Source organism: Chrysemys picta, chromosome 3, assembly GCF_011386835.1.
Source record: "Chrysemys picta bellii isolate R12L10 chromosome 3, ASM1138683v2, whole genome shotgun sequence".
NCBI classification, from domain to species: domain Eukaryota; kingdom Metazoa; phylum Chordata; order Testudines; family Emydidae; genus Chrysemys; species Chrysemys picta.
Window position 1 is genome coordinate 86,671,656 of NC_088793.1, and position 22,334 is coordinate 86,693,989.

General features: G+C 47.1%; 1 long non-coding RNA gene across 3 annotated transcripts in view; it reads left to right on the forward strand.

Annotated features, from left to right (window-relative positions):
- Positions 1-22,334, forward strand: part of LOC122174430 (uncharacterized) — a 119,112-nt gene that overhangs the window by 21,979 nt on the left and 74,799 nt on the right. For all 3 annotated transcript variants that reach the window (XR_010600095.1, XR_006176219.2, XR_006176218.2), the window contains 2 exons: positions 15,856-16,041; positions 18,184-18,354. This is a non-coding gene — a long non-coding RNA (uncharacterized LOC122174430). The remainder of the gene's footprint in view (positions 1-15,855; positions 16,042-18,183; positions 18,355-22,334) is intronic.

A 22,334-nucleotide genomic window follows, 5' to 3' on the forward strand; every position in this document is an offset into this window, starting at 1 on the left:
GTAAAATGGAAAAAAAAATTCAGGGATCATGTGGGTGTAAACGAGGGCAGAATTTGGATCACAATGGGCCAGATTTTCAAAAAAGATAAGCTTCCAAATGAGTGGCAAGACTCCCACTGAGAGCTGCTGGATTCTGAGCTCTTTGAAAATCTGGCCACTTAACTTAGGTGCTTAAATGGGAATGATTGAGCACTGAGGTCTTTTGAAAATGTGGCTTTGGATGTCCATCAGGACTGGTATCAGAGGGGTAGCTGTGTTAGTCTGGATCTGTAAAAAGCAACAGAGAGTCTTGTGGCACCTTTAAGACTAACAGATGTATTAGAGCATAAGCTTTTGTGGGTGAATGCCCACTTCATCGGATGCACTCAATGAAGTTTGGTGTTCTGACATTAAAAGTTTGGAAAATTAGAACTGAAATAAACCAGAGCCTGGTTGATGGGGGAGGAAATGTATTACAAACATTTATGAAAGCAAAAGTATGAAATATAAAAAAATTAAGCTATTAATTACAAGTCAGGTTTGATAAAATGCAGCAAGAAACATGATTTGGTTTCTGACGCCTACCCTCTCTGCAATTTAAATTGTTAGATTTGGTTTTACTGCTGGAGATGTGTCAAAGTGTACATACATAGAAATGCCAGAAAAATATACTCCAGATCATGAAACCTTCAGAAATAAACCACTGACTGTAGCCTGCCAGTAATCCAGCAAGGGAGTCTTAACTTTTTATTTTCTAAATGAATTAATTATAGATTAATTTGAAAAATAGGACATGCTCTGCTTTAAAAAGAAAAATGCAAGATTAGAATGATCAGCAAATAGGGTGACCAGACAGCAAGTGAGAAAAATCGGGACAGGGGGTGGGGGATAATAGATGCCTATATAAGAAAAAGCCCCCAAAATTAGGACTGTCCCTATAAAATTGGGACATCGTCACCCTATCGGCAAATGCTCCCAATGGTCAGCTCAAGAGGGACATTCAGCACAAAGTTAATTTAAATGCTCACGTGAGTTTTCATTCATATGTGGCATGACCTTGCTAAGATATTTTCTTCTCAGTGCACATATACAGTTGTAGCAGTACAGTGACAAGTTAACTCAGTGTAAGAAGACTTTTAAAAAAATAATAAAGGAGAAGGATAAAAATGTAATGCTCAGTGGAGTTTGTAGCCTGTTCAGTGCAAAGAAAATTGAGAAGGGTACATTGGTTGCCATAAGAGCTATGTAAAAGAACAAGTCGAGTGGAATTGTAGCATGGAAACATTTGGCAATTGACTTAAAAGAAAAAAGGGTGGCCAGGTTTGGGGCCCAATCCTACTACCTTACTTACACAAATAGTCCTTAGCTATGTAAGTAGTCCTATTGAAGCCAGTGTGATTTCAATGAATGAATAAGGGGTGCAGGCTCAGGCACTTAAACATAACAACTGTGCTTTAGGCATCCTTAACCAAGGACTTCATGAGCTAGATCCTTGGTTGGGTGAAGGCAGCTTCTCCTGAAACAAAAGTGCCATAAGACTGCCGACCTGACCTCACACTCTTGGAGGATCTCCCCAGCATAGTGGGATGCTTGACTGACACAGTCACTGTAGCATCTCCTACAATATGTCCACCCCTCACCCCCTCAGGTGGTGCCAGAAGCATTACCAGAGGGGAAAGAGGGTTGCGGTGTCCCTATGTTCTGACAAATTTTATCTCTGAGAACAGCCCTTTGGGCAGCCAGTGCAAGTTAGAGCAAGCTGAAGACTGCTCTAAATTTCAGCACGGCACTGGCCCAGCACCAGATTGGCTTAGGATCAAGGGGCAACAAAGATGGGCTTCATAAACAGTGGATATAATAGGCCAACGCAGCCACTGCCAACCTGCCACTGGACGCCTGGGCTGTGGTGGTCCGCCTGCACTCTGCCTCTTCCCATCGCTGCTCCAACCCTTCCCCAAGGACCTCAACACCTGCCGCTGTCTGTCTGAGTCCCTCCTCTCCTCCACTCCACTCCCCCCCTCCAGAGGTACCCGCTGCTCCCCATGTATCTCCTCTCCTCCACCCTCCCATCGCCCACAAGCCCCTGCCATTCATCGCATCCCTGTGGGCAGTGGGGGCCTTGCAGGGAATGGGGGTGGAGAAGAGGAGGAACATGGTGAGTGGCGGAGGCCTTGCGGGAGAAGAGGAGGAACACAATGAGCGGTGGGGGTGGGGCCTGGAGCGGGGGCAGGGATGCAAGCAGAAGAGGCAGGGCCTCGGGCGGAAGAGGCGGAATAGAGAGCTAGTCTTCCCAAGGGGAAGCTTTACCCGCTGCCCATGTTGGGCTTCTCTATCCCACCGTCTAAACTGCACCAAGCTCTCCTTAGAACTGGAGTTGAGAAGAGTTCAGAAGATCTTGTGTGTCCACTTGCGTTCAGCTGGTCAAGTAAAGGTCCAAATCTTCCACTGATTTGAACCTTGTTTAATCATTTACCCATGTGCAAAGTGCAAGTAAAAATGTTATCTAACAAGAGTAGAAGTGTTTTATACTCACTTTGCACAGGTGAAAATGACAACACAAACTGCAAACCTGTAGAAAATCAGGTCAGTGCATTTTATAGTATATCAAATAAAGTTTCTGATCCTGTGAACGCTGCTACATGTGAGCAACTTGTAGCTTCAGTGGGACTACTCATTTGCGTAATCGAACTGATAGGTATCCTGTGTAGTCATATTTTAGATTATTGTCCTTTTCTGTATTATTGCTACAATTCATGTGCCTCTGATGTTACCCTTTGTTCCATATGGGTGATTTACTGAATCTGAAATTGAATACGTTTATATTTAATGGCTTGCACTCCATTCCCATGCCTGTCCAGCACCAAGCCCTTAGAAAGGCATGTCATACAGCATATTTTAAAATGTCAGCACAGCAGAATAGTAGGACACAGAATTTAAGTACAAAGGGTCACAAGGCTTCAGAGGATGTGTGCTGCATGTGCATAGGTATATTCAAGTGGTTAACGGCAGTGGAAAATGTTTTGTGGTTTTTCATTATTTGCATCAAGCTGTCCTCACCTCTTAGATGTTAGAGTGGGTAAATAAAAACCATTATTTTTGCTTGCTCTTCATTAGCATTACCAGACTTAACCGATTCTGCGGGACTACACTTATGCTCACATTTAAAAAAAAAGACTGTTAATCAAAGCAGATTTCAAAGTAAAGCTGTGTGAAAATCTTGGCCTAAAATCTTTTCCCCTCCCCCCTGAAAAATGCAGATTCAAGTCAACGCAAACATTTTAGTAATGTGTGTTGATGTCAGCAAATTGGTTCTGTGGGAAAAAATCAGAAATGTTAGGTAAGGTTCACAAAACAGAGAAGAAGATAGTGGTGATGGTATATGTCCCCGTGGTTAGTCCACTCAGCTGGCTTGTAGAAAACCAGGGTCAAGTCCCTGCTCCAGAGTGCCCTTAATCATCAGTGTACTGGGTATTTCAGGGTGTCCTCTTTCAAATCGCTCCTATTGAAGCTATTCCACTCTGTATAAATAATTATGTATTCACTGGAGCAAGGACTGGAACCCATGTTCCCTTTGCTCTCCATGGTGAATGCCCTAACCATTGGGTTATTACAGTCACACTTACTGGCTCAATGAATATTTAATTATTTATACAAAATGGATCAGCTTCAATAGGAGAGACTGACAGTGCTTTCCCCACTCCTTATCACTGGTACATAATAGTCTAGTGCAGAGATCAGCAACCTTTGGCACATGGCCCATCAGGGAAATCCACTGGCAGAAATCCGGGATGGTTTGTTTACCTGCAGTATCCTCAGGTTCGGCCAATCGCAGCTCCCACTGGCCACAGTTCGCCATTCCAAGCCAATGGGAGCTGCGGGAAGCGACGTGGGCCGACGGATGTGCTGGCCACCGCTTCCCACAGCCCCCGTTGGTCTAGAATGGCGAACGGCGGCAAGTGGGAGCTTCGATTGGCCAAACCTGTGGACGCTGTAGGCAAACAAACTGTCTTGGATTTCTGCCACGGATTTCCCTGACAGGCCGCGTCAAAGGTTGCCGATCCCTGGTCTAGTGGTTAGAGCATTCAGGCTGTGGGATACCTGGGTTCAAGTCTCTGCTGCAGAACAAGGTTTGGAACTTGGGTTTCCCCCATTTTAGGTGAGTGCTCTGGCTATTGGGCATAAGGGGGCATTATCACCACTATCTTCTCAGTTTTGTGACTGTAGCCAGGTGTTTCCAAATTTCATTAGCTTTTTATTAAAAGAAACAGTGAAAAGTTCCTGAAATCAAAACAAAATGTTTAATTGCGGGTTTCTTTCCTGACTTTCCTATTTGTCAAAAATTTCCACAAATGTTTGATTCACGTTGACCCCACACAAAAAAAATTCCCCAATTTTTTGGACCTGTCAGCAATCAAAAAATCAGTTATCCACACAGCACTACTTTATAGTATTAATGACCCACAGCATTTTGATTTAAAATGGCAGTTCAATGATTTTAATGTTTTGCATATTTGCTAGCTCAAAACAGAACTGGTCATTATGTCAGGCATAAAATGTTTTTGGGGCGCTATTTCGTAGTGTGGGATAACAAAGACAAAATGATATACAAAATTAGATTGTTAAAGTTATACAATTATTTTGACAAAGTGGTAGAATAATCATTTTTATTTTTAGAATTATATTAGAATGCTTTAAATACACTCAAATAAATATTATATTTGCATCATGACCTACAGTATTTTAATAAATGTGGATTGAAATATGCCCTTCCTTAAGAAAGCCCATGGAAGAGGCCTGAGGGGGAAACCTTGCTAGATGTGGATGTTGCCAGCACAGAGTGCCCGAGGCAAAGCAACAGTGGGGTTCGTTGCCCGGTGTGCTTCGCGCCAATAAACACACCAGGGGGAGAAGAAAACAAAGTTTATTTGGGATCCCAAAGTGGTGCAAGGAGACTGGCAAGTCTCAAATCAAGCACATTAACAGGAACAGTTTTTCTTCTTTTATACATTTTGCAGTTAAGCCTCACCCCCTCCCTTTCTCCCCCCCATTCCTCCCTCTACCCCTCCCGTCCCTGGTAATAGTTAAGTCATTCTTGGCAGCTATAAGCCTAGCTTGTTAGTAACTTCTTTAAACCGTTATCTTGTCCTTTTTCCCTTCAGCCAGAAACATGCAGGCCTCATTATTACTGCTTGAGCAGGGGGTTGCACACAGATAACTGGTTGCTTACATATTCCAATTGCACCTGGCTTTTGAGGTTGATTAGAGTTTAAACATGGAAGGATAGAGTTTGGTTCACTTAGGCCTTGTGCAGGAAGGCTTCATTGACACTTAGTGGCCTTCCACCCTCCCGAGTTACCTAGGGTGAGGCTTAATGACGTCAACATGGAGTTTCCTCTAAATTTGACCCTTGTAAGAATCAGGACATTGCCTCCCTATAGAAGAAACAGAGGTTTGGCCTCCAAAACCTCTTAGATCAGAGGCGGGCAAACTTTTTGTCCTGAGGGCTGCATCGGGTTTCGTAAATTGTATGGAGGGCCGGTTAGGGGAGGGGGTCGTGGCCCAGCCCTCCGCCCCTCCCACCCCGGGACTCCTGCCCCATCCAACCCCCATGTCCCTGACTGCCCCCGGACCCCCGCTGCCCCATCCAACCCCTCCTCTCATTCCTGACGGACCCCCGGGACCCCTGCCCCATCCAACCACCCCTTTCCCCTGTCCCCTGACTGCCCCTGATTGCGCCCTGCTGCCCCATCCAACCTCCCCTCCTTCCTGACTGCCCCCCCAGGACCCCTGCCCCCCATTCAACCCCCTGTTTCCCCCCGACCCCTATCCACAACCCCTGCCCCCGACCACCACCCTGAACTCCCCTGCCCTCTATCCAACCCCCCCTGCACCCTGCCCCCTTACCGCGCTGCCTGGAGCACCAGTGGCTGGCGGCGCTACAGCCGCGCCGCCTGGCTGGAGCCGGGCCACGCTGCCGCCGCCACTACCACCACTCAGCACAGAGCACCGGGTCAGGCTGGGCTCTGCAGCTGCGCTGCCCCAGGAGCTCACAGCCCCGCCGCCCAGAGCATTGCGCCGGCGGCGGAGCGAGCGAGCTGAGGCTGCGGGGGAGAGGGGACAGCAGGGGATGGGTCGGGGGCTAGCATCCTGGGCCAGGAGTTCCAGGGCCAGACAGGACAGTCCCACTGTGGATGTGGCCCACGGGCCATAGTTTGCCCACCCCGTCTTAGATATTAAGGGAATCTGCTAGCAATGCAGGGCCATCTGCATGGAGCCTCCTGTGCCTCTTCACTGGGTCCTGGCTCCTTGTGCCTCAGCCACAGCTTCTGGACAGCACAGCTCCTATGGAGATGCACTATCAACTCAGCCAGGAACTGCCCGAGAAAGCCCCCTTAACTTCCAAAGAACGTTAATATAGCCTATAGCTCTATGTGAACTTTCATGGGCGATTTCTGAATGTCTCCATGCATAGAACTAGACATGCAGTTCTCAAACTAATTGCACAAAACTGAACACCCTTGCCCTGCCCCTTCCCCGAGGCCTCGTCCCTTCTCTGAGGCCCCGCCCCCACTCACTCCAGCCCCCCTCCCTCCATCGCTCGCTCTCCCCCACCCTCACTCACTTTCACTGGGCTGGGGCAAGGGTTGTGATGCAGGAGGAGGTGAGGGCTCCGGCTGGGGGTGCAGGCTCTGGGGTAGCACTGGGGATGAGGTATTTGGGGTGCAGGAGGGGGCTCAGGGCTGGGGTAAGGAGTTGGGGTTTGAGTGGGGTGCAGGATACAGGCTCTGGGAGGGGGCTCAGGGCTGGGGCAGAGGCCTAGGGTGCAGGAGGGGGTTCCAACCTGGGGCAGGGAATTCGGGGTGTGGGCTCCGGCCGGATGGTGCTTACTTCAGGCGGCGCCTGGTTGGCAGCGCAGCAGGGCTAAGGCAGGCTTCCCTATCCTTCCCTGGCTCTGCACTGCTCCCCGAAGCAGCCAGCATGTCTGGCCCCTGGGTGGAACCAGGTGGCTCTGCATGGTGTGCCCTTTTTTCCTTTTTTTTTAATTTAAAGAGCTCTGGCTGTCATCCCCGAGTGGCTGGGGCTCGTGCAGAAGGGCCATGCACACCCGGGAGGTGGGGATAAAGGGGAAAGCTGGAGCCCCGCCACCTGGGCTCAGGCTCTCCTTCCCCTCCCACAATCCCTCTTCTGGAAGCAGCGGGGCTCTGGCTGTCAGCCCCGGGGTGGCAGCAGCAGCCCAGAAGTAAGGGTGACAACGGGGCACTATCTGCTGTGAAAAGTGATATTGACAAATATCACTTTTCACATTGCCACCCTTACTTCTGTGTTGCTGCAGGTGCGACACTGCTTTCAGAGGTGGGTGATAGTATATGTACTTGGGGCGGGGGGGCATAAACGACTACAGACACAAAAATGGGGGCCGAATTAAATAAGTTTGAGAACTAATGAACTAGAGAATACAATCCTCTCCCTTGTTACCTTGCAACTGGCATTTTTAAAATATTGATTCTCATTCACCTTTATTATGCCGTACTAGTATTGGACACATTTGTGACAGAAATGCCATTCCTAACATTTCTTCTTTCTACATTCCAGGATCATAAGGCCCATTTACCATAACTCTATTCACTTGTCAAGCACTGATACCTTGCAATGTTGTATTAAGTATTTAAAAACTTTTTTGAATATATCAATAGTTGCAGTTTCACTTCTGCCTTTCGTAGCCTGCTAAAGGTTCTTTATATAGTATACCCTGATTTTAATTAATCACCATGGCCCAATCGTGCAACGCACTGAGCACCCTGGACACCCATTGAAGACCATCAGGCCTTCGGTGATGAGTCTTTTTTTAGCTTCAGTTTATATCCTCTTGTTTTTGAGCTAGTGATCTTCCTGAATGCTTTTTGTGGCATCTACCTTCTTTATTTCTCTCTCTAGTGGGTTGGAGGTCATCCCTCCTCCTCAGGCTTGGAGGGAGGTGACTCCGCATCACTACATCACAGCGGTCAAAGTCTATCAGCAGGGGAATTAGCATATCACCAGTCCATGGCCCTGGCCCGTTGGGCAGAGCCTGTCAACAATCAGTCCTTAGCCTAGCCTCATGGCTGGGGCAGACAGCATGTACAGTCAGGGCTCTGGGCCCCATGGTGGGCCAGAGCAGGAGGAAGTCTTCAGCCCAAAGCCAACTGGCTAGGGCAGGCAGCAAGTACAATCTGGCGCTCTGGGCAGGGCAGGGCAGAGCAAGGAGCAGTCTTTAGCTAGCCACCTTCTGGCTAGGGCAGGCAGCAATCAACATAGCCAGGACCATGATCCTCTGGGTGGGACAGGGTAATAGGCAGTCTTTAGCCCAGCGCTCTGGTCGGGGCAGACAGCAATCAATAGAGTCAGGGCTCTGCAGTGGTGCTGAAACAATTTTTATAGTGGGGGTGCTGAAGGCGGAATCCATGTATTTGGATTGTTATTACTACTTCAAGCCAGGTGGTGCAGCAGCACCCCTAGTTCCAGCCCTATGGGGCTCTGACCCTCTGGGTCTAATCTAATGCCCAGCAAATGGCAGACAAACACAGGTTGTTTGACCTAAGGTGGGGAGGCTGCCACCCAACGGGTGGGATTGGCAGCAGGGGGTAAGGGGCCTGGGGTCCACACTACTCCACTGGGTCCCAGCCCAAGGCCCTAACAGTGGTGGAGGATCCCACCACTGGGTCAGCAGGGATCCTGCTGAAACACAATGACTCACACTCTGACAGCAAAACTGGACTAAAAACTGGTTTCCCTGGGCTACTTCCTACCACAGTCCAGGGATAGGGCTCCGTAGTCCACGGGTCCTCCATCTCCTCAGGGTACTTGGCAGCTGGCAGTCCTAGCGGCCCCTCAGGGTACTCATCAGGTGGCAGTCCTGGCAGCTCCTCGGGGTTCTCCTCCAGGAGCAGGGGTTGGTTCATCTCAGTCCCTGCTCAAGGGCCAGCAGCAAAGTGGAGGCATCTGACTCTTTCTCTGGTTCTCTCTCAAGTGAGCTGATCCAGGCTTTGCCTCTTATACTTCTTGTCCCACCTATTGTTTCTGGTGCAAGGAGCAGATCCGGCCTGGCTCCAACCACCAGGGGGCGGCGAGTGGTCCTTCCCTGTCCCCGGGATCAGAGGGAGGCTACTCCGCCTCACTACATTCTTAAATTTTATTTTCCTAAATCCAGATGCAGAGCCAGATCTTCTATTTTTGCACACCCAAAACTCTCACTGACTTGAATGAGAGTTTTGGGAACACAAAGCATGCACATTCAGACTGCTGAATCCACAGTTTGCATATGCCTGTTGTTTTTCACTGGCCTTGTTTGTAACCCACAGTCAGAAATTGGAAAAGTTAATTGAACTAGTGAATCTAAAACAAAATTTTATTAGTTTTTCAATTCAGATTTGTAAGTAGCTAATTTTATTTAATGTATTAAAATAGAAAAAAAAAAGACATTGGGGATATATCACAAATATTTTGGTCCAGATCCTAGCCCATGCTCTGGCTCCTTTGTGTTACCAGAGTATCACAAAGGGCCTAGAACAGGGGCGGGCAAACTTTTTGCCCTGAAGGCCACATCGGTTTCCAAAATTGTATGGAGGGCTGGTTAGGGGAGGCTGTGCCTCCCCAAACAGCCAGGCGTGACCTGGCCCCCACCCCTATCCAACCCCCGCTGTTCCCTGTCCCCTGATGGCGCTCCCGGGACGCCTACCCCATCCACCACCCCTGCTCCCTTCTCCCTGACCGCTCCCGGAACCCCTGCCCCTGACTGCCCCCTGCCGCCCCATCCAACCCCTCCTCTCATTCCTGACTGCCCCCCCAGGACCCCTGCCCCCATTCAACCCCCCTGTTCTCCACCCTCTGACCCCCCCGACCCCTATCCACACCCCCGCCCCCGATAACCCTCTCGAACTCCCCTGCCCTCTATCCAACCCCCTGCACCTTGACCTCTTACCACGCTGCCTGGAGCACCGGTGTCTGGTGGCGCTCCAGCTGCGCTGCCCAGAGCACCGGGTCAGGCGCGGCTCTACAGCTGTGCTGCCCAGCTGCCCAGAGCATTGCGCCGACCGCGCAGTGAGCTGAGGCTGCGGGGGAGGGGAGACCACAGGGGAGGGGCCGGGGGCTAGCCCCCTGGGCCAGGAGCTCAGGGGCTGGGCAGGAGGGTCCCGTGGGCCAGATGTGGCCCACAGGCCATAGTTTGCCCACCTCTGGCCTAGAAAGTGTTAGCGTTCCCCCAAGATCTCTTCCACTTGGTTCCTAGGGTTACCATATCTATTAAATAAAAAAAGAGGACTCTCCACAGGCCCTGGCCCCGCCCATTTCCCCACACACCCAGCCCCGCCCCAACTCCGCCCCTTCCCCACCCTAACTCCGCCCCCTCCTCCCTCCCACTCCCAGCCACGGGGAAAGGGCTGCCCGAGCGCTACCGGCTTCACGGTTTGCCGGGCAGCCCCCAGACCCTGCACCCCCAGCCGGCGCTTGCCCAGCGCAGCTGGAGCCCGGGAGGGGAAGCTCCCAGCCGGGGGCGCAGGGTCTGGAGGCTGCCCTGCAAACCATGAAGCCGGTAGCACTTGGGCTTCGGGCAGCCCCCTTGCCTCCGGACCCTGCGCCCCCAGCCGGGCACTTCCCCTCCCGGGCTCCGGCGGTGCAGGGTCCGGAGGCATGGGGGCTGCCCGAGCGCTACCGGCTTCGGGCAGCCCCCATGCCCGGCTTTTAAACAGAGCCAAAGAGTCAGGGGAGGAGCAGAGCTGCCGCGGCTGGAGGCTCTGCTCCTCCCCTGACTCTTCGGCTCTGTTTAAGAGCCGGTCTGCCCGAGCGCTAACGGCTTCGGGCAGCCCCCATGCCTTCGGACCCTGCGCCCCCGTCCGGGCACTTCCCCTCCTGGGCTCCGGCGGCACAGGGTCCGGAGGTATAGGGGCTGCCCAAAGCCCGTAGTGCTCGGCTCTTAAACAGAGCCGAAGAGTCAGGGAGGAGCAGAGCCGCCGCGGCTGGAGGCTCTGCTCCTCCCCTAACTCTTCGGCTCTGTTTAAGAGCCGAGCTGCCCCAGCGCTACCGGCTTCAGGCAGCCCCCGTGCCTCCGGACCCTGCGCCGCCGGAGCCCGGGAGGGGAAGTGCCCGGCCGGCGGCTGGGGTCCGGAGGCAAGGGGGCTGCCTGAAGCCCATAGCGCTCGGGCAGCTCGGCTCTTAAACAGAGCCGAAGAGTCAGGGGAGGAGCAGAGCCGCCATTTTCCCGGACATGTTCGGCTTTTTGGCAATTCCCCCCGGACGGGGGTTTGAGTGCCGAAAAGCCGGACATGTCCGGGAAAAAGAGGACGTATGGTAACCTTATTGGTTCCTCAAGAACTCAGTTTGACTCCAGTCTTGTCACTCAGGTTCTTTTATTTGGCATACAGCAAAGCTACACTGTGTCGATTAGATTCAAGTGTAGAGGGTGGGTATAGAGCGTACCACACATCCAAAGTTACACAGCAAAACTTTACCTTACATCCATTTTTACTAACACTAATAACACATGCATTCTTAACTATACATTGTATCGTATGCTTCATGATTGGCTTGGTTATTTTTTAGGAACCAATCCCTGGACAGCATGCTCTGTCCATGTATAACCTGATTTTTACATTTCAGGTTTATCTTGTCCGTTGACCCAAGCTCCAGGGTGTTCCTGCTTATCTTAGCTAGCAACAGACATCCTGACTCCAGCATACTGCTTGTTAAGCCACTATTAACAACTTAACCTTTCATACCATGCTGAGGAAGAAATGAGGTCTTACTTATGTCAAGTTACTTATGCCCAGCCAGGCCTACAGAAAGTTGCCTTATAAGAGCAGCTAAGGGAAATCCCCATCTATAATCGGACTCCCCCATCATAGGGTGAGTGTTGGGGCATGATGGGGATTCTATTTCAGTGATCCTTGCCTAGCATAATAGCCCCGAGGGGATTGTTACAAGTTGCTAGAATTTAAAGTAGCCTGAATAGAGTTCTAGTGCAGCTGAGGATCTGGCCCTTTTTGTGGTGGTAAGAAAAATCCATATTTGGAAATATGCATAATTTCAATGCATAGTTGCTCACTCACATGTGGGAAATAAAAAGATGTATTAGTGGCAACATACATTTTTATCTGCAGAGAATATAGTATTCCATATTTATTATAATAATTAACAATGTGAGTAATTGCTCTATGTTGTATCATGAGTTTGTTTACAGACTAATGATAATCTTGATATCCTTAAAAGTAAGACTGAACTCAAGATTTAAGTATGTATTAAGTATGAGCAACACATGCCATCATAGGTAAATTAAATATATCATTGGCCATGTAAAGACTGCAGGAACAGGCCCTAAAAGTAAAAAGTGTAGTGCTTTAGCAGCTTCTGCTCATATAACTGCAGCAACTTAAACTAACAGTCTGAGCTCTAGTGGAAAAACATTTTTTTCAGAAACAAAACACTTTGTTCTTATGTTTTTAATTGAGTGATAGAAAAATACTTCTGTGTGGTCATTCTTGCTAAGAGAGTCAAACCCACAAAATTTTCCATTTTGCACTGTTTCTTTCTTTCTTGGCTAGAAGATGCCTTTATGAACTGGATTTATAAACTATTAGTCTGAGGGGATAAAATGTTTTCTAGAGAGGTTCATCCAGCAGTATACTAGAGCTTCAAGGAATGCCTCCTAACTATGTTTGTTTTTCAAAAGATAAAACCTGCTAGTTAATTGAAGCAGAGCCAAATTCACTGCAGGTAATACTTTGGGGAAATCAATAGTATTACTCCAGAGATTAGTTTGGCCCGTAGTTTTTGGAATATGTCTTATTGTGGTCTCTCGAAATAAGGTTGTTTATAGGTAGACGTTACATGATTCTCAACTTTTTGTGTGGAAAAATTATGAAAAGAATAGACAATACAGTATTTTTACTAAGCCATTTGAGAACACATCTCTGGCTATGCATTCAGGACTAAATAAGGAGCAAGTTCTGTACTAAAAATAGAAACTGAGGTTGGTCCAGCTGCAGCATGAGTTGTAATCCTTGTAGATTTAAGGGGGGGATGGTTGGTTCATGTGAGGACATCCTAATATGGAGACCCAAAATCACCTTTTTCTTGTTCCTAGAAGGCCCTCATATCCTACCTGATATCTTACACTTTGCTGCCTGTTAGCAGAATTGTAACTAATTACTACAGCAGTTTGTTTGATCTATTACTTCACAGATAGAAAAATATTTTTTAAGATTTTAGGGAAAATTATGGCTTGTTTTATGTAGGCTTGCTTGTGTGGAGGACATGGGGAAAAGGGCAGAGAGAGACTTACTGGTACCTTCACAAGAACGGGGCAGAATATGTACCTGCCACTCCCTTGAACATTATGCTAGCATGCCTGCCAATACTCCAGGTATCCAAGAGGGCATAGTCAGCCAACTGGGATGTTTGGACAGGTCTTTAACTTTAACCCTCTCCACAAATGCTGCTGTTGGCAGCAGGCACAACGGAATTGGTGATGCTCCTCCTTTTGGGAACAGCCATAAGGAGCACTGCAGAATGCATTGCTTGTCCACTGATCTCCTAGCTGTCCTACCATGCTGTGTCAGCAGCATGATTCAGAGACTCTCAAATTACCTTGCCATATATTCCCCGATACTTATTGAATGGTTACTGTGTGCTGGTTCTGTTTGGGAAACATAACCATTAAATGTTTGGGTTATAATCAAGTCCCTGTGGACTCCAGTGCAGAGTAAGCTTGATCTAAATTTTGCGGCATTCCAGACTGGAGATGCTGCATTAGCTTCAGATAGTTCATTAAAATCTACATGTAAAAATGTAAGTATGTGAAAATGAATTCAATCAGAAGCGTGTCCCTGCCACTATTTTAATTTGATATTAAATTCAATTTTACACTGTTCCTACGTTTTTAATTTTCAGTGAGCTGCAGAATTTTATATTGAAAATAATATGTAACATGTATGTATTTTGACATGTTGATTACAGAATTTGTCAAGGGGAAACTGAAATTTTGGTAATGGAGTAGGGGACAGTTGGACAGGAGTGCCATTTGGGGAGGGCTGGGGCACCTGCCCCCCTTTCCGAGTTTCATAGCACATTTGGGTGAACTTTGCAGCAGGAGGAAAAATGCTGCCCTCCCCCACACCTCCCCGCTGCCCTGCTTTGCTGCCCTCTGCAGCTGTGCTGCTCCTGCCCCCTGCCATGGAGCCACCAGTGCTTCACTGCTTGGGACCAGGAGCCTGCCTCCTGATCTGCTGTGCAGATCTGGATGGGAGCTGATATTGGGGTGTCCCTCTATCTCTTCCTGTGTGCTCAGTCTCTACTAAGGTGGGGTGGGAGGGACCGAGAGCCTGTCTGTGCTGCTGCCTCTGGCTCAGGAGTGAGTGCTGCTGCTGTACTGAGCAAGCATTCAGGCTCCTGAGTGTTTGGCTTAAAGAGACAGCATGCTGACACACTCAGGCTGGGTCTACACTACCCGCCTGAATCGGCGGGTAGAAATCGACCTCTCGGGGATCGATTTATCGCGTCCCGTTGGGACGCAACAATCAATCCCCGAATCAACGCTCTTACTCCACCAGCGGAGGTGGGAGTAAGCGCCGTCGATGGGAAGCCGCAGAGGTCGATTTTGCCGCCGTCCCTACAGCGGGGTAAGTCGACTGCGATACGTCGAATTCAGCTACGCTATTCGCGTAGCTGAATTTGCGTATCTTAAATCAACACCCCCCTGTAGTGAAGATGTAGCCTCAAGCACACACAGAGTCTTCCACATACACTCCCCCAACACACACTCTTTAACACGCTCCCCCAAACACATTCTCTCTCTCTCTCTCTCACACACACACACACCACACACACACACACACACACAGAGTCTCCCTCACACACTCCCCCCAACACATACACACTTGTATTATTATTATTGTTGTTGTTATTTCTTGGTACTTACAGTCAAAATGTGCAATGCACATCTATTCTCTGTAATTTTATTCTTTCAAAGTTTGTTAAGGTTTACAGTACTGTTATTTTAGTTACAGTAGTTAAATTTAGTTTTTTGACTCATCTGTGAATTTCATTACTTTATTTCTCTTTTATGCTTAAATGTAATTCTTTGAGTAGTGAGTTCTAAAATACCTAACCTGTCCTGGCTTGGGTAATTATCATAATTACTTTTATTACCATATTGTGCTTTGTCATTCATTATTTAAAAGTGGTACAATCAAATAATAGTATCCTTCTAGAATGTAAATTTAGCTTGTACTCATCCTAGCAGTGCCAATTTAAAAAAAAATTATCTAAACACATAACTTTAGACACTGTGCAACTCAAGATTGCTTATTTTCAAATTGTATTTTAGTTATAGGTGTAAAATAACTTAAAATTTGTATGAAAATAAATGTGGTTCCAAGTCTGATACTAATAGTAATGATGGAGTCAAATGTTAGTGAGTTACATACATAATTGTGATCAGCAAACATAAATGCCAAAATAATTAGAAAAATAAATTCCCGTTCTTAATAAAAGAGAAAAAAGCTTAATCGCATATTTTAAAATTAAATAAGTATATGTTTAGTGGAGTGACTAAAACAATTGACTAAAATAGAGGCAGTAACACAGAGTGTGTCTGTTAGAGAAATAAGCAAATTTTAAGCAGATTTTATTTATTTTTATTTATCTCTACTAAAGATAGTGTACAAAGTATCAAACCTATGTTTCTAATATGTTTCTAATATCTGTGTTAAAGCCCCAGAACTGATATCTCCAGGCTTGGGATTGGGAATATTTTGCTGTATTAAATCTCCTGATTGTTCTAAATTTAATATAAATATAAAATATGGCTTTAATTCGTGTTTGTATATTTTTTCTTTCTTTATATAGGAATTAGGTACAGTGCTCCTGTCAGCTAATTTCTAAGTTATTATCTGCAAAAAAATTAGAGTTTTCACGTGCCTCCGTAGCTCCTGGAATCACAGTTAAAGTCCCTTCTCCCCAAAAATCTGAAATGGCGCTCCTGCAGTTGGACCTTTTGACATCTGGGAAAGTGTGGAAAGACAGTTTAAATTTGTGAGTAAACGTATTGATCATCATCATCATCATTTAATAGTTAATATTGTTGACAGTGAAATAACTATCATTATGCTTTGCACACACAACTGGTACTGGTTTAACTAAAATCAATTAAGTTATTGACTTCAACTAAATTGAGATAAGCGTGTCTACTTAGGAGTTTGTACTAGTTTAAATAAGGGCTTGTTAACACACATTTTTTGTATCACTGTCTTGGTTTGAAACCAGCATAGTTAAAATAGGGTTACCATATTTCCACAAGCAAAAAAGAGGAAAAAAGCCCCGCTCTAGCCCCGCCCCTGCCCCACCCCCATCCACTCCCTCCCACTTCTCACCCCCTGATTGCCCCCCTCAGAACCTCCAATTCCCCCCCCCCCCGCTCCTTGTCCCCTGACTGCCCCCTCCTGGGACCCCTGCCACTAACTGCCCCCTAGGAGCCCACCCCCTATCTAAGCCGCCCTGCTTCTTGTCCCCTGACTGCCCCCTCCTGAGAACCCCCTACGACCCTACCTGTCCCCTGACTGCTCCAACCCTTATCCACACCCCCACCCCATATTCACACCCCAGCCCCCAGACAGACCCCCGGGGACTCCCATGCCCTATCCAACTGCTCCCCGCCCCCTGACAGCCCCCCCAGACCCATCTAACCCCCCCTGCTCCCTGTCCCTGACTGTCCCAACCCCTCTCCACACCCCTGCCCCTCTGACAGCCCCCCCCCCAAACTCCCGACCCATTCCACCCCCCCTCCCTGTCCCCTGACCAGGGTCGGCTTTAAAGAGCCCAGGAATCGGGCTGTGCTCTGGCCGGGGTTGCGGGGCTTGGGGCTGGGCTGGCGCGCTCAGCTGGAACTGGGGCCGGCGGTGCTGGGGCCGGGCCCGGGCCGGGGTTGCAGGGCTTGGGGCTGGGCTGGTGCGCTCAGCTGGAACCGGGGCTGGAGCCGGGCCGGGGGTGCTGGGGCCAGAGCCGGGCCCGGGCCGGGGTGCTGGGGCCGGATCCAGGGCCGCCGCCCTGGGGCCGGAACCGCTGGGGCCCGAGCTGGGCCGGAGCCACTGGGGCCACCGGGCGCCGCTCGGCCAGGGCCACGCCTCCCCGGAGCTCTCCTCCTCGCGCCCCCCCCCGCCCCAGCTTACCTGCTGCTGCCTCCCGCTTGCCCCTGCTTCTTTTCACACTTCCCGCAAAGATCTGATTCTCAGGAAGCAGGGGAGGGGGAGGAGCAGGTGGGCGGAGCGTTCAGGGGAGTGGAGGAGGGGGAAGACAGCTGTGGGGCCGGACAGCATGGTAAGGCTGCAGGGGATGGGGGGAGCTGGGAAGAGGCTTTGGGTGTTCAGCGGCGCTTGGCCGCTGCTTTTCTGTCTATTAATAGCCGACTGGGGGGAAATCCCGGACATTTTTAGATTTTTAAAAATCCCTCCCGGACGGCTATTTATAGACCGAAAAGCCGGACATGTCCGGGGAAATCTGGACATATGGTAGCCCTATAAGTTAAAACCCAAACTACCAAAATAGTTAAATCAGTATAAAAACTGTGTAGACCAGACATAAATAAATTTTAAAATGGACTTTGGTGAAATGTAAGTTGTGTGTACACACAATGGCTTAATTTTCAAAGTTAATACCCTATTAAAATGAGTGGAGCAGTTCACATCTTTCAATGCTATTATTCCAGGCTGTCTGTTGGTTTAGGCAGACATCACTACATCAATTTATGATGAGTTCATGGTTTTCTTTGCCATGACAAGGGCTAGAAAAATTGTTTTTTAAATGAAAGCTTGGGCCTTGTCTGTGTTAAAAGTTGCATCGTCTAAGGATGTTTTTCTAAATTGATTTAGTTAAAGAGTACAAAGCCCTTTGTGGGCACACTTAACATTATTTAAACCTGGCTTAGATCACTTTAGTTTAACCAATTTAAAAACACTGTTAGTTAAGCCAATGCAATTTTTAGTATAGACAAAACTTTCGATTTTGGAGCACAATTCTACAGCAAATTCCACTTTCTCAGAATTGCAGAGTACATAGACTATGCTCATAGATATCATTTCAGCAGTTTCACTCATTTCCTAAACTTGTACATGAGGATTATGAAACATGGCAAACAAGAGCCAGCTGACAACTACATTTATTACTTTTTTTCCTTTTTAGAACCTAATCACAAGATCTTCCCTTATCTCTGTGTACCATATGGTAGTCATGGACAGCAGCCAAAAGTCTGTCTTCATCAAATGGCTTATTATTTAAAAGAACAATGTGGCATTAAGGCAACTCATCTTCCATTATTTAAAACATATTCAAAATGCCACTAGTACCATGCAGGTAAGTACAATGTATGATACACTATTGAGTGATGAGGGTTGTGCTATTACAGAAATGATAGGAGATAACACTGACATTAATATCAGGATAAGTAAGTCATTGGTTCCAACTGGATTCCTATTTTTACTGTTAATTTTTAAGTTAATAAAACATAGGCCTTAATTCTGCAAATGCAAGTAGTCTCAGTGGAACTAATGGGAGTAAATGGTTGGTAGGGCTTTCAGGATCTGGCCAAACTTAATGATGAAAGAGATGGGGGGGTGGTTAAAAAAAGTATATAGGAAAAACACCCTTTTGGGTATGAATTAGCTCTAGTGCAAAAATGGTTTCTTAGCAATGAGTTACTTCTTATTATTTGTATTCTGATAGTGCACAATCTGCTAGGCATGTTCTAAGCACACAGGAAAGTACAGTTGCTCTCCTGAACCAATAGTAATCTAAAAAGCAAACAACATATGAATGTCAGGGAAGAGGGAGACAATCAGAACATGTACAGGTGTATACTTTTTAAAAAATGTGAACTAGGGGGTCACACTCTTTATAGCTTCTGTAGGCGGAGCCTATTGCACACAACAGGGGCTACATGCATTCCTCCATCTCCCTACCCCAAGCTCTTTGTGTGCAACCCTCCCATCCGCCCCTATTTCAGGGACTCCTTGAAACTTATCCCACCTCACCCCCCTCATGCTTTGGGCTCTGTGTGTCCCTCATCTCCCCACAGTTAAAGCTCTGTGTGCCCCCATCCTCCTCTCTGCCATATGCCAGGGTTCCCCAATTCCCCCTTCTGCCAGGGTTCTGTGTGCCCCTGATTCCCACCTTCCCCTGTGTGCCAGAGGCTTTGTGTTCCCCACAGTCTCCTCCCATGTTAGGGGCTGCATGTGTGTTCCCAAGTCCTCCATTCCCCAGCCCCATGTCAGGCGCTCTGTGTCCGTCCCCCCAGTCATTATTTTTCTTTCTGTTGGGGAGATACCTTGAACGAGTTATCAAAATGTTAATCTCTATTGCGAGCATAGATCAAAATTAGAAGGGGTATTGTTATGCTGGAAGCCATTAATAAGTGCCATCAACCAGTTGTTTTATATATAGACAAGTGAAGAGGTGCATGAAGCTCTGGCTGTGCCAGTCAGGTGGCAGGTGCTCCCTATGTCCCCCATTTGTCCCCTTTTGATTTTCCCCAAAATCAAAAGGGTTCAGGCCATTGATGTCTGGGAACATTCTCTGAAATTTAGGAATTGATCAGATGTGGTGTTCAAAGGTTATTATGTTACATACACTGAAACAGATAAATGCCATCAAGCTGAGCACAAGGTCTTCACAAGCTTGGTCAATAAATAAATATGCTTCAGTTACCTCCCACTGCCTATCACTCTGAGATATGGCTAAAGATTTGTGCTGATATTCAGACTTCATTCACTGCATCGGACAGAAAACAAACATGTCTCCCTGAAGATATAATAGCAAGACCCAAGCTTAAATTGTCAGCCTTAATTTGATTGTTATTACTCTTATATATTTAAATAATCTTATAATGAGACACAACTTCGTTTAGCCCAAGTCGAAGGAGTGACTTTTAGTTTCCAAATATTTAGGGTGGGGGGAATCTACCACTGAGTTTCTTGGAAGTTAAAGGGGAGAGGAGGAATTAGCAATGATTGAAGCATTTAATAAATATTAATGAATTCAATAATCAAAACCCCTTTTTACTGATGGAGAAAGTGAGGCACAGAAAGGGTAACTGATTTTCACAGGGTCACAGAGGAAGTCTGTTGTGGGGCCTCTTGTCTCCCATTCTTGTGTTTTAACCACAAGACTATCTTTCTTCCCATTTTTACACTAAAATACCTTCAAGACAGAGTGAATTCCCCTTGCTGCTCTGAAACATCAGGTAACTGACAAACACGTAAGTGGAAACAGGTGGCCTCTACACTGTCAAATAACCACATACAACAAAAAGATTTATTTTCTTGTGGGAATTCAGTGGCTTGGAGGATTGGTAACGGGGTGTGGAATAGATCTTGTCGCTATCCAGCCCAGATTGGTAGTGACTAAAACTTATTATCTTCTGGTGGCTGTTTGGTGGCCTCTGTAAAATGAATTGGTGGTCTCAGTCCAGTTTCCAATGGACAAGTATCCACACCATAAAATCTACCAACATAGTTAGCCAGCTCAGTAGAGACCAAGGACTGATCGGGGATGGAGACCAAACTATTCTCTCATTGCTAGAAGTGATCCCACTAAGTGTTCTGCACTGCAGGCTTACCACATGTTTTATATAAGTTTTAGCCCAGACACTGGTACCATCCATCCACACATGAAACCTCAGACATGTGCTTATATGCCTTTTGAATAAATGCTCACATGCGTGACTGGGGGTGTGGGTTAAAGCAGGTTTTGCTTTAAGGTGTGTTCCTACCCACCCACTTTGCAGTGAGGATGCAGCTAAATCGTGTGTTGCTAAGCTTGTGTTTAGATAGTCCTCCAATGGCTTCCCAAATTCCTGGAGCCTGTCTGTTCCAGCCCTTCTAACTACTTACGGTACTTCCCACTCACATCCTATGCACTGAAAGCCACGTATGTGCCTGTTTATATACATCAGCATTTACCCCTTGATTCTATGCCACCTTCTCTATTTCCTGCCCAGCTCAGCCCATCTGTGCAAAACAACATTACAAGCTGCCTACCCAGTGTGCTGCTAGCTGACCAGAGGAGCTCACCAGGTGTCTCATTAACCTCTGGTTTGAGTACAGCAGGGAGTGTGATTTTTAGGAGAAGCAGCCAAAATCTGCATTAGTATGAGACCACCTTGAAGAGACTGGTGGAGGTGGGGATCAGTTGGACTGGTATTCAGTGCAGGGGGCACGTCGAACATATAAAAACCCTCTGTCACAAGGCTAGGGACAGCAATGTCTGTGCTATATCTGTTCTGCTGATAAACAAGGGACTTCAGTCTCCAGGACTGTGAATGTGAAGCCTTCCACAAGCAATGAATCCACATCCAAATTGTAAAAAAGTAAAAGTTTTCATTTCAATTTTGAAGATTATTCCAGGGATGCAGAGTAGCTGCAGGAGATTTCTGGACAAATAAGTTCAGCCTGAGGCAGAATGAACTTTTTCTGCTGATTCCTCATGCAGTTGATGGGGGGATGATGGCATCCCTCAGCTTTTCCCACCTGTTCCCATTCATACACTCAGTGGTTCTGGGCTGCTGCCCCCTTTCTACACAGAAAGGGTGACATCTGCATAGAGGATCATCTCTACTAATGAATCTCCAGGGCACTCTATGGCCTCAAATTCAGGATCTTAGTATTTGTATGCTTTTTGGGGATGTGACTGTATCTGTCATTTGTAAATAAAGCACAGTGCACACTTATGGTGTTATAAAAATGATGTTGTAATAATAATAATTAATAATAAATGAAACTCAGCATTAGAATTTGGCTTACCACCTTTAAATGAGCTAACTTGTGAAATCAAGATTATGACAGACTATGCATTTTGTTCCAAGAAGGGTGATATTTTGTCATAAAGGACTTTTTACCAGAAAATTTACACAGCAAGATATCTTACTAAGCTTAGATACAGTATTCAAACCACACTGGAGTCTGAAGTGTTGGAGATGTGCCATGTCATCTGGCGGAACCTATATTATTTCTTGGGATTCCCCAGTGCAGTCAGAGCTAAATCACTTCTTTGGTAATGTAAGAACTTCCAGCCATACAGCGATTGCAACATGCAAAAGCCAAAAGAAAAAGAGTAAGAAAGAAGAGCAGAAAGCAACTGATGAACAGAATTAATTTAGAACAACATGGCATAAACTATTGCATTCTTTTGACTGTTGCCCTTAGACTCCAAAACTTAAAAGTAGCACAAGGAAACATGATGGTTATTAGGAAAAGAATTTACAAAGATACCAACAAACTAATGTTTTAGACTCATGGGGTTGTCAGGAGTTCGGTTTTCAACTGGAAAATCTGTTAGAA